Source organism: Dromiciops gliroides, chromosome 1 (assembly GCF_019393635.1).
Source record: "Dromiciops gliroides isolate mDroGli1 chromosome 1, mDroGli1.pri, whole genome shotgun sequence".
Lineage (NCBI taxonomy): Eukaryota > Metazoa > Chordata > Mammalia > Microbiotheria > Microbiotheriidae > Dromiciops > Dromiciops gliroides.
This window is the reverse complement of record NC_057861.1, coordinates 157,904,361-157,920,372: the sequence shown is the minus strand read 5'-3', so window position 1 is coordinate 157,920,372 and position 16,012 is coordinate 157,904,361. Positions and strand designations below refer to the sequence as shown.

Genomic DNA, 16,012 nt, shown 5'->3' with positions numbered 1-16,012 from the left:
TATTGATGAAACAGACTGAAGCATGATATTTTTTACTTTCATTTGTATCATTTAAAATATTGGAGATTAGCCTTTTTCTGCCTAAATTACTGCGGAACTAGGCTGGGTTTTTCTAAAACATTGCTACTTATAAATTAAAGGCTATTGCACCAGTTTTAGCAATAAGCATTTATTATTAAGATCACATATTACTAAAGTATTGACCACATGTCTGACTGACTTCCCCGTTAGTTACAGGCCTAAGTAATTATATACCCAGTATGGAGTTCCAAGAAAGAGAGAAGAGAACTCCTGGCTCATTCATGCAGGTCCCAGGCCCACAAGAAAGCAAGCCTCTTGCAGTCCGGACACCTTTCTCCTTCCATAGATGCATAGATGCAGCTCTTTACACACTGCTCAAAGATAATTGGCTAGAATCATTTGATCCAACGGGTTGATGTGACCTGAGGGTGGTCCATATTAAAATGTGTTCTACCTTGATGAGTTTAGTGAAAGACAGACTCCCTGAGGGCAAAGGTGATTTCAGCTGTGGTTTTAGTCACTTTACTAAATTATTCTGATCTGTATTGTCTCTGGGCTGGCTTTGAAAGAGATCAGCTAAGGTTCCTGAGCTAAGCCCTCAAGTCTTGGGGGGGTTCCCAAAAACCCCATTATTAATAATTATTTTCTCACATTTTCATTTTTTCTTTTATTCAAGTTTTCTTGTACAAAATGACTAATATGGTAATGTTTTACATAATCATACATGTATAACCCATATCTGATTGCTTGCTGCCTCAGGGAGGGGGGATGGAAGGGAGGGAAGGAGGGATAAAATTTGGAACCCAAAACTATAAATAAAAATGTTTATTACTTTTAAAAAGTATTCATTAGGGGCAGCTAGGTGGCTCAGTGGATAAAGCACTAGCCCTGGATTCAGGAGTACCTGAGTTCAAATCCAGCCTCAGACACTTGACACTTACCAGCTGTGTGTCCCTGGGCAAGTCACTTAACCCCAATTGCCTCACCAAAAAAAAAAAAAAAAGTATTCATTGAGACACATAATTCCATTCTCTCCTGAGTTCTATGATGTGCAGAATAGTCTCGTATTATAAGACTATCCTTTCCTTTGTATTTAAAGGTCTTTCTCCAGAACTTGTTTCTGAATTGAATTATTAAATTTATCCAGTATGTGTCTTGGAGGTTGCAGCCTAGAATTTTTTTTTTCTGGAGGCAAGCTATGGATTCTTTCAATTGCTGCTTTATGTTCTATGTTTAGAACTTCTGGGCAGTTCTCTTGTATTAATTCCTGAATTATAGTTTTGAGGTTTTTTTTGCTATGTTGTGTTCTTCTGGGAGATCTATGATCCTTAGGTTTTCTCTCTGCATCCTATCTTTGAAATTGATGTTTTGCTTGCATAGTGAACGCATTTTCTTTTAATGTTTTTTGCTTCTCTTCTTCTAGATAGATTGCCCTTCATTTCTGTGTATTTGTATTACAAATCTATTGTTCTTTCTTACATTTCTTTGGTGAAAAACCATTGCAGATTATAGTTTTTTCTTTTTTGCTCACTATTTTTTTGTGTAGGCCATTAATTCTTCTCTCATAATTCTTATTTCTTTTTTAAACCAATCTGGTGGGGAAGTTAAGTGGCGCAGTGGATAGAGCAATGGCCCTGGAGTCAGGAGGACCTGAGTTCAAATCCAGCCTCAGACACTTAACACTTACTAGCTGTGTGACCCTGGGCAAGTCATTTAACCCCAATTGCCTCATCACCCCACCTCCAAAAAAAAGCCACAAATAAACCAATCTAGAAAAGTATGTTGTGGTTCCGTGTTCTCCTCAAATTCCATAGGGAATTTCATCAAATGTTGGAACATTTTCTTTGTTTTGCAGGGTAGTCAAACTCCACAAACCCATTAGTATGGTCAGGTTACAGCAGTTTGTATTCATGCATGCCTGAATTCTACTTGATCTGAAGGTCATATTTTTTCCTGCTTAATATTTTCCTCGTTGATTTATCTGCTTATGTTCAAGATCTCTGAGTTTTCTTCTTCCCGAGATCTTTGGTAATTTCAGTCCCCTTCCCCAACCCCTTATTTTCCCGTTTTGTTCCTTGGCTAAATCCCTGCCCTCTGATCATGGTTTCCTTGGAGGCTGGTTCTCAAAGCATCTCAGCCTCTTCCCACACTAGGTAATTCACAATTCACCAGCCTAGATCTCTGCCACAAATTTCTTTTGGAGGGGGACAGAACTGGACCCAAATGGAGGCTGAACAGTTTCCCCTCAGGTTTAATTAAGTCCTGCAATTCCCTCTCCCCTCCCCTTCCCTCCTCCCAGCCCCCCCCCCAAACACAGACACATGATGACCATTCTAGTAGCCCATCCCACTCCATTTGTTTCTCATTTTTTAGTCCGGCAGAGCAGCTTGGAGAGCTTCCACAGTGGTGCTATGTGGTTGATTTCTGTAGACTGGGTTCCAAATACTCTGGGAGGAGGGTGGTGTGGTGTGTTACCTTTTTCTCTTTCCTTCTGTTCGTGGCTCTGCAGCAGAGATCTTTTCTAGTACAGACTGCTGCCCCTCATTTCTCCTTTCCCTTTCCTCCCACTGGCCCTCCTGCCCATCCTCAGCAAGCTTCTGCCCCTGGAGCACTACCAAGGTGCTTGAACCTTCTGAAGCCTGGAGTCCAGGTCTCCATGATCCTGGGGAGATTGTGGTGTGGGGTTGAATTTTGTCGTGAGCCTTTGTGTTGGGTCCTTGGGTTGGATTCTTGGGTTGGCCTAAATGCAGCCTCCTTGCAATTACCATAGAAAGTGGCATCTCCTTGACCTTTCTGCAATCTTTGACAATGTTGAGCACTCTCCTTTGATATACTTTTCTAAAACCAGTTCTGAGTCTAGTAGAACTGACATTTCTGTTTTATTGTTTGCTCTAGTGGTTCTCAAATTTTCTGGTCTCCAAGTCCTTTTCCATTCTTAAACATTATCAAGGACTCCCCCTCCAAAGAGCTTTTGTTTCTGTGGGTTATGAATACTTACTATATTAGAAATTTAAACATATTATAAAAATAGTTTTTACCTTAATTATCCCTTTTTAGGGGAAGAGGGAGGGGTCTTGGCCCCCACTTCAAGAACAGCTGATCTCTAATCCATATCTTTTCTACAAGACTAGTATGAAATACTTAATCAAAAGCTTGGCTAAAATGTAGGCAAACTATAGCCACAGCATTTCCCTCATCTATTAATTTAGTAATCCTGTTCAAAACCAAAACCCAAAATGAGATTACTCTGGCATGACCTGTTCTTTTTTATTTTAATTTATTTTTAGCATTCATCTTTTTAAAATTTTGAGTTCCAAATTCTTTCCCTCCCTTCAAGCCCTCCCACAATTACTGAGAAGGCATGCTATATATCACTTATACATATGAAATCATGCAAAACACATTTCCATATTTGCTATGTTAAAAAAAAACACGAGAAAAATTAAGAAAGTAAAAAAATTATACTTCAATTTACACTCAGAGTTCATCATTTTTCTCTCTCTGGAGGTGTATCGCATTTTTCATCACGAGTCCTTCAGAGTTGCCTTAGACCATTATATTGATCAGAGTAGCTAAGTCTTTCACAGTTGTTCATAGTTACAATATTGTTGTTACTGCATACAATATTCTTCTGGTTCTGTTCATTTCAATTTGCATCAGTTCATATGTCTCCACAGGTTTTTCTGAAACCATCTCTCTTGTCATTTCTTAAAGAATACTATTTCATCACAATCTTGTCCCACAACTTATTCAGCCATTAACCAACTGATGGGTATCCCCTCAATTTCTTTGATCGACAGTATCCATGAGCAAATGTCACTTCCTGATGCCAAGGAACTGACCTTGCAAATCCCATGGCTTGCCCTCAGTCGCCTTCTCCTCATGGCGGAGCTTTCCTACAGTAACTCTCCAGCAGGTGGCGTCACTCCAATTGTTACGGTATTGAGCTGTAGCTTACTTAGAATCACCATTGTTCTTAGAGGAGATGAAGTGTTAATGAGTTATTAATAAGTACCTTCTGAAACACTCAGGGCAACCCCAATGTGAATTGTGATAAAAGTAAAATAAGGTGTGATCCCTTGTAATATGTCTAAGGTAAGGAGAGTAGAAGAGTGGGGTTACCTGTTTACCTTCAGGAACATAAAGACAGGATGACATTTGTACCCTAAATAACTGCATGGGGAAAGGGGGGAAAGAAAGGAATTCTTGTGATAAAGAGGAAATCCAAGCTTTTCTCATTTATCAGTTTATTTTCCTGATTCCTTGTAACCACTTACATTTCTCCAGGTTTCAGTGTTAGTTTTCTGTTCCACCTCTGTCTATAGTGTTCATTAAATAATATCTAGCATTTATATAGTACTTTAAGGTTTGCAAAAAAACATATAAATATGATCTCAATTTATCCTTGAAGCAATCCTGGGAGGTAAGTATTATTATTTCTATTTTATAGATAAGGAAACTGAGGCAACCTGAATTTTTTTTTAAAGTAACTATCTTAGGGTCACAGAGCTAGTAAGAATCTAAAGGTGTGTCCTGACTTCAGGACCAGAGCTCTCTTGGGCCATCTACCTGTAAATAAAATCTATTCTGAATTGCTTTTCTTCAGCCAAAGACCTATTGAATTCAATCCTAGGAAGGTAGTTTGGAAATAAAAAGTAAGTTCACTTTTGTAGTATGTATTTTTTTTCCAGTTTCTTTTCATTCATCTGTTCATTCACCAAGCATTTATTGCTCACTGAGTATCCCCTGCTCTGTTAGGCCCAGTAACAAAAATAAAAAGTATCTGCTTACCTCTGAAGTATTTACATTGTAATTTGGAGAAAATTAATATATACATGTAAAAAGGAACAGGGCCATCTCTCACAGTAGGCATTTAGTAGGTTTGTTGAATTGGATCTCATCAAATAACACATTGTGAAGTACAATCTAAAACCACAAGATCTCTGAATCTTCCTAATGATCGATTTTATTATCCTCTAATATCGCTGGGGCAATATTAGAACTATTACATATTTTAAAATATTTAAAAAAAAAACCCCTCTAAAGCTGCCAAACTCTGCCCCCTGGAAGTTCTGAAATCTGCAACTTAAGTTACTGTCTTCTGGGGTCTAGCATAAAATGCGCAAAGACCAAAAACAAATCCACACTTTAAAAGTGCCTGTATTCAAGGGGGCGGCTAGGTGGCGCAGTGGATAAAGCACCAGAGTTCCTGAGTTCAAATCCGGCCTCAGACACTTGACACTTACTAGTTGTGTGACCCTGGGCAAGACACTTAACCCCCATTGCCCCGCAAAAAAAAAAAAAAAAAAGAAAAAAAAGGAAAGAAAAAAAAAGTGCCTGTATTCAGCTGTACTCGTTCGAGAAATCCATTAGTAAGTCGGTCTGGTTCTCCGTAGTCCAGGTCACTCCGGAATGCACATGAAAGTGACAGAATGGAATCGGCTAAAGGCGAGGAAGCTGGGGAAGGAGGAGGATAAGAGCCTGGCAGGTGATAGCTTCGATCGCTTCATAGACCGCAGTGCAGGGGCTCACGAGGCCAGGACTCCACACAGGAGGAGATGCTACATATACCTCCAGCGGTGGTACAATAACACCTCTGGCCTTGACACTGGAGCAGCGAAGCCTTAGGGACGGGATAGGAGAGGGGGCGGAGAGTCGGGGAGTGGTGGTGGTGGTGGGGTAGGCGGCTAGGGGCAGAGACTAAACGAAGGCGGAGCGCAGTTACAGCTCCGCCTCTCTGGTTTGGCTTTTGGTTCCTGTAAACCCTGGGCCTGGGCTGAGGCTACTACTGGGAGACTTGTTCCTTTGCTGAATTTCTACCTCTTCTACCCCTGGCAGGTACCGGACTTCGGGAGGTGAGTGCGGTGTCTTGGCACCAGGGAGCCCCATATTCTTCTTTCGGGAGGGAGAGGGGGAAGAAGAAGAAAGTAAGTGGATGAGAGGGCAAGACGAGAGAAACCCAGGACTTAAGGGCTCCCTCAGCTCTCTAGCTTTCTTTCCGGGAAGGGCCCGCAATACCAGTTTGCCTCGCCAGGGATGGGACCATTCCTAAGGCCTCTTCCAGTCCTGATGATTCCTCTAGACTTTGCAGGATTGGGTGTTCCCGAAGGGCTTGGTCGCATTTCGGCTGTATGCGTGTGGGTGGCAGCAGCAAACGACTTAGATTGGCTCCCCGTTTGTGGCTTCGCCGCAATTGCAAGGTGGAGCTGGCGATGTGACTGGGGCTGCAAAAGCCTTTGAAGTCCTTAGGACACCTCACCTGGAGAAGAAATCTGCAGTTGACCGCTTTATTTGCTCAGCTCCCTGCCTCTGAAGTCGGGGAGGGGAAGGGCGGAGAGACGAAGCTGCTTCCGACGCTAATGGGCATCGTAGGGTCTAGGAGAGAGGATGGCTATTTATTTACACCCTACTTTGGTGAAGGTGAATTACTGAGAAAAACTTGACCGAACTTAAAAGCCTCGTGAATATTTTGGTATTAATGTACTCAACTAATGTAAGTGGGAAAAGTGCCTTTTCTAAAGGAAGTTGATTTCAGAGTTTACAGGCGTTGAGGAATTGTACATCGACTTCTTTTACTGCCACAGAAAATTCTCACCTGTATTGTTCGCTTCTCCATTGCTCTGACTTGACCCAAAGTTTCATTTAGGTGTTTTGGTCCTGTCTTTGCTCACCAGAAACAGGCAAGGCTGGAGAAGAAATAGAATTGGGTCAATTTTGTAGTTGTAGGCCTTCTAGAGAAAGAGATCGAAATTGTTGGTTAAAGCTGAGTGCCTAGACATGGATTTAGGAAGTCCTAAGTTCAGATCCCGAGTGGGACACTTAATGTTTATGTGCTCCTGGATAAGTCACTAAAAAGCTCTATCTGACCCAGATTTCTACCCTGCCCCCCACAATTTTTTTTGAGGATAAAAGGAGACCATGCTTGTAAAGCACTTTGCAAATGTGCAAACCTTATAATATTATTTTAATGGGAATTTTTACATATTCCTTACTGCAGATAATCAAGAGCAGGTTGTAATTCTGTTAAAACCTATTGTAGTCATATTAGATTAGACATCAGTTCCATTTTAGTTTAGGCCTGAGGTCAGCAATCACTTTAGCTCTTAGTACTTAATGCAAACCTAAACAATATGCTAGTCGTGGCAGGCAGACCAGAAGCATAGGTAGAAGAAAGGAAGAGGAACAAGGCCATAAAGATTCCTCTGTAATTTGACAAAGAGAAAAAAGAAAACTGTGGAATTATAGAGTGACACTGTTGGTGCAAATTTCAATGGCACTAGAACCACAGATTATTAGTTTCAGATTTGTTTTTTAAGTATGGGCAGATAGAGAAAGGCAGTGAAGGAACTGAGAAAGGGAAAAATGACAATTTTTGTCTTTAAGCCTATTTCTGGACTAACAATGAATATAGAAGCCTTTTCTAACTTCCTGCACTGATAAAGTGAGAAATTTTATATAAAATAATTGTTTCTCATCTTCCACACAAATTGATGAAAATCATAAAACATATTCAAAACTGAATTTATCTTAAATTTCTTAGCAAACTGCCACGTTATTCTTTGTGGCATCTGTGCCTGTAAACCACTTTCCCTTAGTTTCTACCTAGTCTCATTTGTGGTAGATATTGGGAAGTACCCCTTGTATTTTTTGTTTTTTCTCACATGGTAATGCCTTCCTGTCCCCCTCCCCTTGCCTCCACTCCTTGCCATTTAAAGATGTTCTGTTTAACCATCATACAGAAAACATTGATGACAGGTTTTGGTTTAGACCTGTGATTTCTTTTTTTTTTTTTTTTAGTGAGGCAATTGGGGTTAAGTGACTTGCCCAGGGTCACACAGCTAGTAAGTGTTAAGTGTCTGAGACTGGATTTGAGCTCAGGTACTCCTGACTCCAAGGCCGGTGCTCTACCCACTGCACCACCTAGCTGCCCCTAGACCTGTGATTTCATCAATGTAGGGAATTCTTATTGTGGAAATGCCTTCCAATAATGAAGATATAAAGTTGTGACTTGTCACATTATGGTGCCTCTCTGTGAGGTTAGTCTTAACATCAAAGACAGCAACAATAACAACAACCATCTATTGTTCAGTCTTTCAGTCATATCTGACTCTTCATGACCCTATTTGTGGTTTTCTTGGCAAAGATACTAGAGTGGTTTGCCATTTCCTTTTCCAGCTCATTTTACAGATGAGGAATTGAGGCTAACAGGGTTCAGTGACTTGCCCAGGGTCACACAGCTGGGAAATGTCTTGAGGCTCAGGAAGATGAGTCTTCCTGAACTACAGGCATGGTGCTCCATCCACTATGCCACCCAGCTGTCCTAACTAACATCTCTATAGTGCTTTTAAGAACCCCTAGAGGTAGGTAGTGCAGTTATTATTATTCTAATATTACAGATGACAAAACTAGATTTGGGAGGTTAAATGATTTCTTGGGGCACAGATAATAAATGACTGAGGTAGGAATTGAACTCAGATGTCCTAACTCCAAGTCCAGAATTTGATTTTTCTACTGTACTTCTTAGTCTGAGTTGGAAAATTGATTAAATGATATTTCACTCTCTTAAACTATATAAAGAGCCATGGCTATTGCAGAGAAGTACTTATTTTCAGATGAGTGACTTAAAGGAAGATCAATAAAGGACTGATGATAATTCCATAGGTGTTGGATAAGATCATTAACCACTTTTGGAAATTCTAACTTTGCCATCTCATTTAATCTGCTTTCCATTAATGCTGCTCCATTTTGTTCTCATGTTTGTTTCTTAGTCATTTCTTTTTCCCCATGTCAACCTGTTTCTCTGCCCTTTCAGCTTGTCCTTACCTTTGTTACTAAAAAGAATAATGTAGTTCATATCTGAATTAATCAATTTTGCTATTTCATAGATTTTGGTTTTTTAAACATTTAATTTTTAAAATTGAGTAGGCTTTGGTGAATGTTGGGAGTGAAGTTTAAACTTCTGGCTAAAATGCAATATTTTATGGATTTTATTTATCCAGATATCCAAGCTTCTGGTTATGTTCACTGAGTCAATTCTATATACAGAGTGTGGAAATATTCTGGTGGTATTAACTGACATTTTGTAATAGGTTATTACACTTCCCTAAAAGTTTGAAGAAAATTACAAAAACATTGGAATTTTTTTTTCTTTGATGTTATCTTATTGTAGCCATAACCCCCCCCCCCCCACAAATTTGTAGCATTTAGAAGACAAACCTGAGGGCAGCTAGGTGGCTCAGTGGATAGAGCATGGGCCCTGGAGTCAGGAGTACCTGAGTTCAAATCCAGCCTCAGACACTTAACACTTACTAGCTGTGTGACCCTGGGCAAGTCACTTAACCCCCATTGCCTGCAAAAAAAAAAAAAAAAAGAAGACAAACCTGAGATGGTCATAGTTTTTTTTAATTCAGTCATTGCCAATTAAAGATGAATGCCAATATTAATTCAGTTTCCCTCATTAGAAAATTGAGAAAAATACATTTAGTCATGCTACTATGTGCATTTTGCAATGTCCTATTGCCCAAAGGGAGAGTGGGAAGTAATGTCCATTTCCTATGAAGTGAACAGAAATCAAATTACAGCAGGTAACTGTCTTTGTATAATAGTCATCCTAACAAATTGTTTACTGCTTTAATTTTCATTACTTTGGTTTGGAATACCACTGTATTTTACTTATTTTTAAAGGGTCATTCAGCAATAAAAACATAAGAAATAGCCAACCATAAATATCTATAAACTGGTAAATTTTGTTGTTTAATCACAAGAATGTTTAAGAAGTACAAATCAGAATAAAGCTATCATTTCAATGTTCTTTCATATTAATAACATTTAACATTTATATGGTGCTTTACAGTAATAAATCACTTTGCATATCTTTTTCATTTAATCCTCACACCAACCCAGTGAGGCAGGTGTTAGAAATATTATTTTCCCAATTTTGTTTTTTAAAAATTTTGATCTTAATAGTATTTTATTTTTTTCTAGTTATGTGTCAAGATAGTTTTCAACATTTGTTTTTTTTTTTATCAGTTTGTCTTTTATAGGTGTAGTTTGTGGCATCCCAAAACAATTACAATAGTAACATCAAAGATCACAGATCACAGATGTAATAATGAAAAAGTTTGAAATATTGTGAAAATTTCCAAAATATGACACAGAGATAGGATGTGAGCACATGCTGTTGGAAAAATGGGTGCAATAGGCTTGCTCAACACAGGGTTGTTATAAACCTTCAATGGGGAGGGGGGCAATATCTGTGAAGCTCAATAAAACAAGATGTGCCTGTATCATACTTTTCAGATTTCCTTTTCAGGAAGATAGCTATTATATATATATTTTTTTCAACATTTGTTTTTATAAGATTTTGTGTTCCAAATTTTTCTCCCTCCTCCCTTTCCTCCCCCTCCATAAGACAGCAACCAATCTGATGTTATATATGTACAATCATGTTAAACATATTTCCACATTAGTCATGTTGTGAAAGAATAATTAGAACAAAAGGGAAAAAACCCCAAGAAAGGAAAAAAACACCCCAAAAGTGAAAATAGTATGCTTTGATCTAAATTCAGATTCCACAGTTTTTTTTTTCCGGATGTGGAGAGCATCTTCCAACATGAGTATTTTGGAATTGTATTGGATCATTGTATTGCTGAGAAGAGCCAAGAGGATCACAGGTGATCATCACACTGTGTTGCTATTACTGTGTACAATGTTCTTCTGTTATGCTCACTTCACTCAGCATCATTTCCCCAGTTTTGTATGTAGCACTCCTTTGGGGAGGTACCACCTCAACTCATATTTACATTGGAGGTTTGACTACTACCTTGGGGTTTAGTTATCCTGTGCACATGCATTCTTTTTTTTTTTTTTTTGGTGAGGCAATTGGGGTTAAGTGACTTGCCCAGGGTCACATAGCAAGTAAGTGTCAAGTGTCTGAGGGATTTCAACTGTGGTTCTCCTGAATCCAAGGCTGATGCTTTATCTACTGTACCACCTAGCTGCCCCCTACATGCATTCTTATCACTATCTCTCACAAACCCCTATCAGTGAACTTATTTATTTATTTTTTTTTTAGTGAGGCAATTGGGGTTAAGTGATTTGCCCAAGGTCACACAGCTAGTAAGTGTTAAGTGTCTGAGGTCAGATTTGAACTCAGGTACTCCTGACTCCAGGGCCAGTGCTCTATCCACTTCGCCACCTAGCTGCCCCGCAGTGAACTTATTTTAAATGTCAATTCAGTAGCCACAATTAGGTCAAAACAACAGCATTTACCAAGATGGCATAGAAGGAACTATAAAATGTTCCTCTCATAAATCTGGGTTTCAGTTTCCCACAAATACATAAAGCATCAGTGGGAAGGGAAGAAGCAGGTTTAGAGTTTCTGGTAGTGAGACACAAATGATGTGAGCACATGTTGCCCTGGCAATGCATATCTGTGATACTGTAGATCTCTGGTATCTTTTCTTAATTAGTGGAATCTTCATACTACACCCCTCTTCTCCTTTCTGCTGTGTGTCACTTAGCTAGGCTCCCTGGGTCTACTTTCCTGCTGATGTCAGCATCCATCTGCCAGAGCTAATTCTTGAAACCACAGTTGGCTCTCTTCTCTATTGCTAGGGGTCACATTCCTTGAAGCTGCTTGACTGCTGCTTCTCTATGTATATATGCCTGGAATGTGTATGTCTCTTCTCCCTTCTGGATGAATCTCAAATCTACCTCTCCAAATTGGAGAAATAGCTGTGCTGCCAAGTGCCATCTCTAGGGACTGGGAGTGGGAGCAGAGAAAGAAATCTTTTCTTTTCTCTCACCCTCCACCTTGAGAGGTGAAGAGCTCTTCCGGATCTGAACTTTTCCTCAAGTGCCGGCTTCTGCCTGGACTGCCTCCACAGCTGGTGAACTCAGCCTTTTTGCATGACTCCATGAGCTAGGCTCAGCTTCTCCAGGCTAGAGCTTGACATAGCTAGGACACATCTTTATACTTATTTTAACACCTCTTTATTCCTTACTTTCTGTGTTTATATCATTTAGCCCGTAGGGAGGGTACCAAATCTCTATTCTTACATCCCGGTTAGGTGACTGAGAAAATGTACTGATTCAAACAAAATCAAAGTGTCATTAAGCCCTTTTGATATATCAGACTACCTGTCATAGATGGTGCTGACAAAATGACCCTAAATAGGGGTAACTAGGTGGTGCAGTGGATAAAGCACTGGCCCTGGATTCAGGAGGACCTGAGTTCAAATGTGCCTCAGACACCTGACACGTACTAACTGTGTGACCCTGGGCAAGTCACTTAACTCTCTTTGCCCCGAAAGAAAAAAAAAATTGACCCTGAATATCCTGTGAAGCTATATATAGTGCTTCCAAGCTGTTTTAAGGAAGTGCCAGAGGGAATTACAGCTAAAATTAAATGGTAACATGTTGGCAGAAAACCTTAAAAATGTGCAGTTTCCACATGGAAAGATTCCTTAAGTGCATAATCCTTATGCTAGGCACTACTTCTTCTTAATATAATCACTGTAGGATAAAACCCGTCATTTTGTTGGTTTTTGAAATTCCCAGGTGAGGAAGCTCCTTCTCCCAATTCAGGTGGGCACCTTCTCAGTATCTTGGTGTTAGATGGTTGCTTAGAGCATTCATTCAGCAATGCAAAACTAGTCTGTCACAGGTGGGTCTTGTACCCAGAGCTTCTTATCTTTAGGGCCATTTCTCTATCTACTCTTCCACTCTGCTTCTCGATATGTAAACTTTTATTTAAAGTACTAAGGGATATAAAGAGAACCTAGGTCAAACAGTGTATAGAGTACTGGGCCTGGAATCAGGAAGACTCATTTTCGTGAGTTCAAATCCCTTTCATCTCTAAAGCTTGAATCCTGTGGATTTCATCCATGAAAATACCTTCTTTCTTAAGTTTAGGATCATAGGGTTGCAGTTCAGTTGCAGACCAACTAAACTGAATACTGCAATTACCCGATAAAAGGAGATTCAATTTGACAAATATTCAATTTAACAAACTTTTATCAAGAGCCTGTTAGTTAACAAACATTTATTAAGTGCCTCTTATGTGCCAGGCACTAGGTGCTGGGATACAAATAAGGGGGGGGGGGGGAAGACAGTCCCTGCCCTCAGGAAACTTACAATCTTAGTGGGGGAGGGGGTTAGGAGAGAAGTGTATTGTCCTTGCAACCCACAAAAGGAAACTGGAAACAGAAGAGGCTCATAACAGGTAGTACCCTTGATCCATGGGGCTGAATCTGTAGCAGAGCTGAAGATGGAAAGTGGAATGGACTGGAAAGTCCAAATCCTGCCCTCTATTATAAATATATAAATTTTCCCTCTTTGTTCCAGGCTCTGAAGAGGTGACCTTTCTATCCAAGGTCAATCCCTCTACTTGGGCCTTTGATCTCCTCCAAGAGCCTCCCTCTTTGGCCAACTCCCTTCCCCCGTAATCAGTTTCTTCATATCTTCTCCTTCCCTCCATGCTGCCCACAAACATGTCTAGGTCTTCTCCATCCTTAAAAACCCTTTTTGATCCTATGATTCCTTCAGACTTTCTGTCTTATATCTTTCCTCCCTTTTGCAGTCAGACTCCTAATAAAAATAGTCTCATTGAATGTACTTTCTCTTCTCTCACTTCTCTACACATCGTAGCCTGTTCTTTTAGCTTTACCCCTCAACTGAAATTGCTCTTTCCAAGTTACTTTTTCATGTGTATCAGTTTAAAAATAAGAATTTATTTAAGATCTTTGTCTTTACACCATAATCCTGTCTGAAGGAAAACAATGGAATCTTCCCTTATAAATGAGAAAAACAGACACTAGCTGTGTGATACTGGTCAATTTACTTAACCTCTATTTGCCTCTGTTTCTTCATCTGTAAAATGGGGGTAATAATAGCACCTACCTCACAGGGTTATAGGGCAGCTAGGTGGTGTAGTGGATAAGAGCCCTGAACACGGAATCAGGAAGTCTTGAGTTCAAATTTTACTAGCAAGTCAATTAAACTTGTTTGCCTCTGTTTCCTTATCTGTAAAATGAGCTGGAGAAGGAAATGGTAATCCCAGTATCTTTACCAAGAACATCCCAAATGGAGTTACGAAGAGTCAGTCACCATTTCAATGACTGAACAACAGTTTGGGGTTGTTGTGAGATAATATTTGTAAAGCACTTAGTACAATGTCTGGCACATAGTAGACACTATATAAGTCATATATTATTATTAATTATTGTTATTGACTATGGGTTGTAGATCGTAAGTCATGGAGAGCAAGGAACATACCAGCCCTTCCTGGTTCCATGCGTGTACACATGTGCCTGTGTGCCTGCATGTGTATATGATTGTATGTATGTGTGTGGGAGAGACAGACAGAAACAGAGAAAAGAAAGAGAATGGGGAAGAGAAAGAGAGGAGGGTAGAAAGAGGAAGAAAGTTGGCGTGAGAATAGTGGCCAGTATTGGAGAGGATGGGAAGAGATATAGTATCTTTTAGGAAAATAACAGGTTCCAGTAATGTCACAAAAATTTCTAAGTTGTAGAGTCAAAGAAATGAAGAAACAAAATCTCCAAGCCATAGAAATAGGTTTATTCAGAGAGGGCCTATCTCACAATAAAGCTGGTCTCAAACAGGTCTGGGACCAGGGAGACCTTGAATCTCAGGATTCAAGGGTATTTATACCCAATAGGCTCCTCCCACCATACAATCCATACAACAAATTCCAATGGTTCTTGTATTAAGTTCAAGTGGTACATGTACATGAGATAAATTTAACAGATGTTCCTAGGACTGTAAATTTTCATTATGATACATATGTTGTAGATCCTCATGTTCCTAGCACACCCAGGAAGTATTGACCTAATATGGGTTTTGCAATAGCTTTAGGTCCATTTGGAACAGTTCTTGTCCCATTCATTCTTTCTCTAATGCCGATTGGTCAGCTCCAGCCAGCCCAGGGGGGTGTTATTTTTAGTATATGACCTTTAAGCTGATTGGTAGATGCCTAACCACAATTGGAATTGAGATGATGGTTCCAGCTATCCACACCAGTTTACAATATTGCATGTACATCACTTCTACCAATATCTGTCTTACTTGCTCCATTATTGTTAACTACTAAAGAATACCTAAACATTTTATTTATTTATTTATTTATTTTTTTGGTGGGGCAATGAAGGTTAAGTGACTTGCCTAGGGTGACACTATACCTAAACATTTTAAATCACAGTTCTTAGTCTATATACTGATTATTACCATAGCTAAATCACTTATATCTAAGGGGTAGGGAAAATCTCACTCACAGTAAGCACCAGAAGGTGGTAGGACATTGAAAAGAAGAATAGATCTAGGATGAGTGCCAATTTCATAGGACACTGTGGAATAGGAGGAGAAAAATGTTTGTGCCAGAAGGGGATAAGAGTTTGAGAGTAGTAGCTGGGAGAAGTTAATATTCAACCCAAGGAAAATTAGTAAGCAGTATGGCCTTCTAAATTACAGGGTTAATATTTAGACAGCTACCTTAAAAATATAAACAGATTGAATGTTACCAAGCGTTAGAAAAATAGCATATAGCTAGAGTATGCCACATTATATTTATGAATACATCCTTTTTTCTTCTTAAATTACTTAAATAACTACTAATTTAAAAAAAACCCTCAAATTGTTCAACCATATAGATTTCAAGATTTGTGATTGTTGGACATTTCAGAGGTTTCTATTCACAGTGTTTACTTTTAGCTCTCAGTATAATTGGCTGGGAGGACAATTCCTTGTTAGAATCTGTTCTTCCTGGCATGCCAGGACAGGTTCAGAGGAATTACATGCTATACTTAATCCTTTCTCACCCTCAACTCCCAAACTTCAAGGAAACCAGATTTTCTGTTTTACAAATCACAACCCACAAATGCAGAGTCTCTAGAATTTCCAGGTAGAGACTGTTTTTTTAAAAGATGGATCTCAAGTCACTTGTGTTTCAATCACTATGCTAAAAAATTAAAAC

The 16,012-nt window shown here is 39.4% G+C and overlaps 1 protein-coding gene across 1 annotated transcript in view; it reads left to right on the top strand.

Moving 5' to 3' along the window:
* The first annotated feature begins 5,742 nt into the window (after positions 1–5,742).
* CPNE3 (copine 3) overlaps positions 5,743–16,012 on the top strand; it is a 70,033-nt gene continuing 59,763 nt past the window's right edge. The window contains exon 1 of the mRNA XM_043974791.1: positions 5,743–5,876. The gene's annotated coding sequence lies outside the window, so the exon portion shown is untranslated. The remainder of the gene's footprint in view (positions 5,877–16,012) is intronic.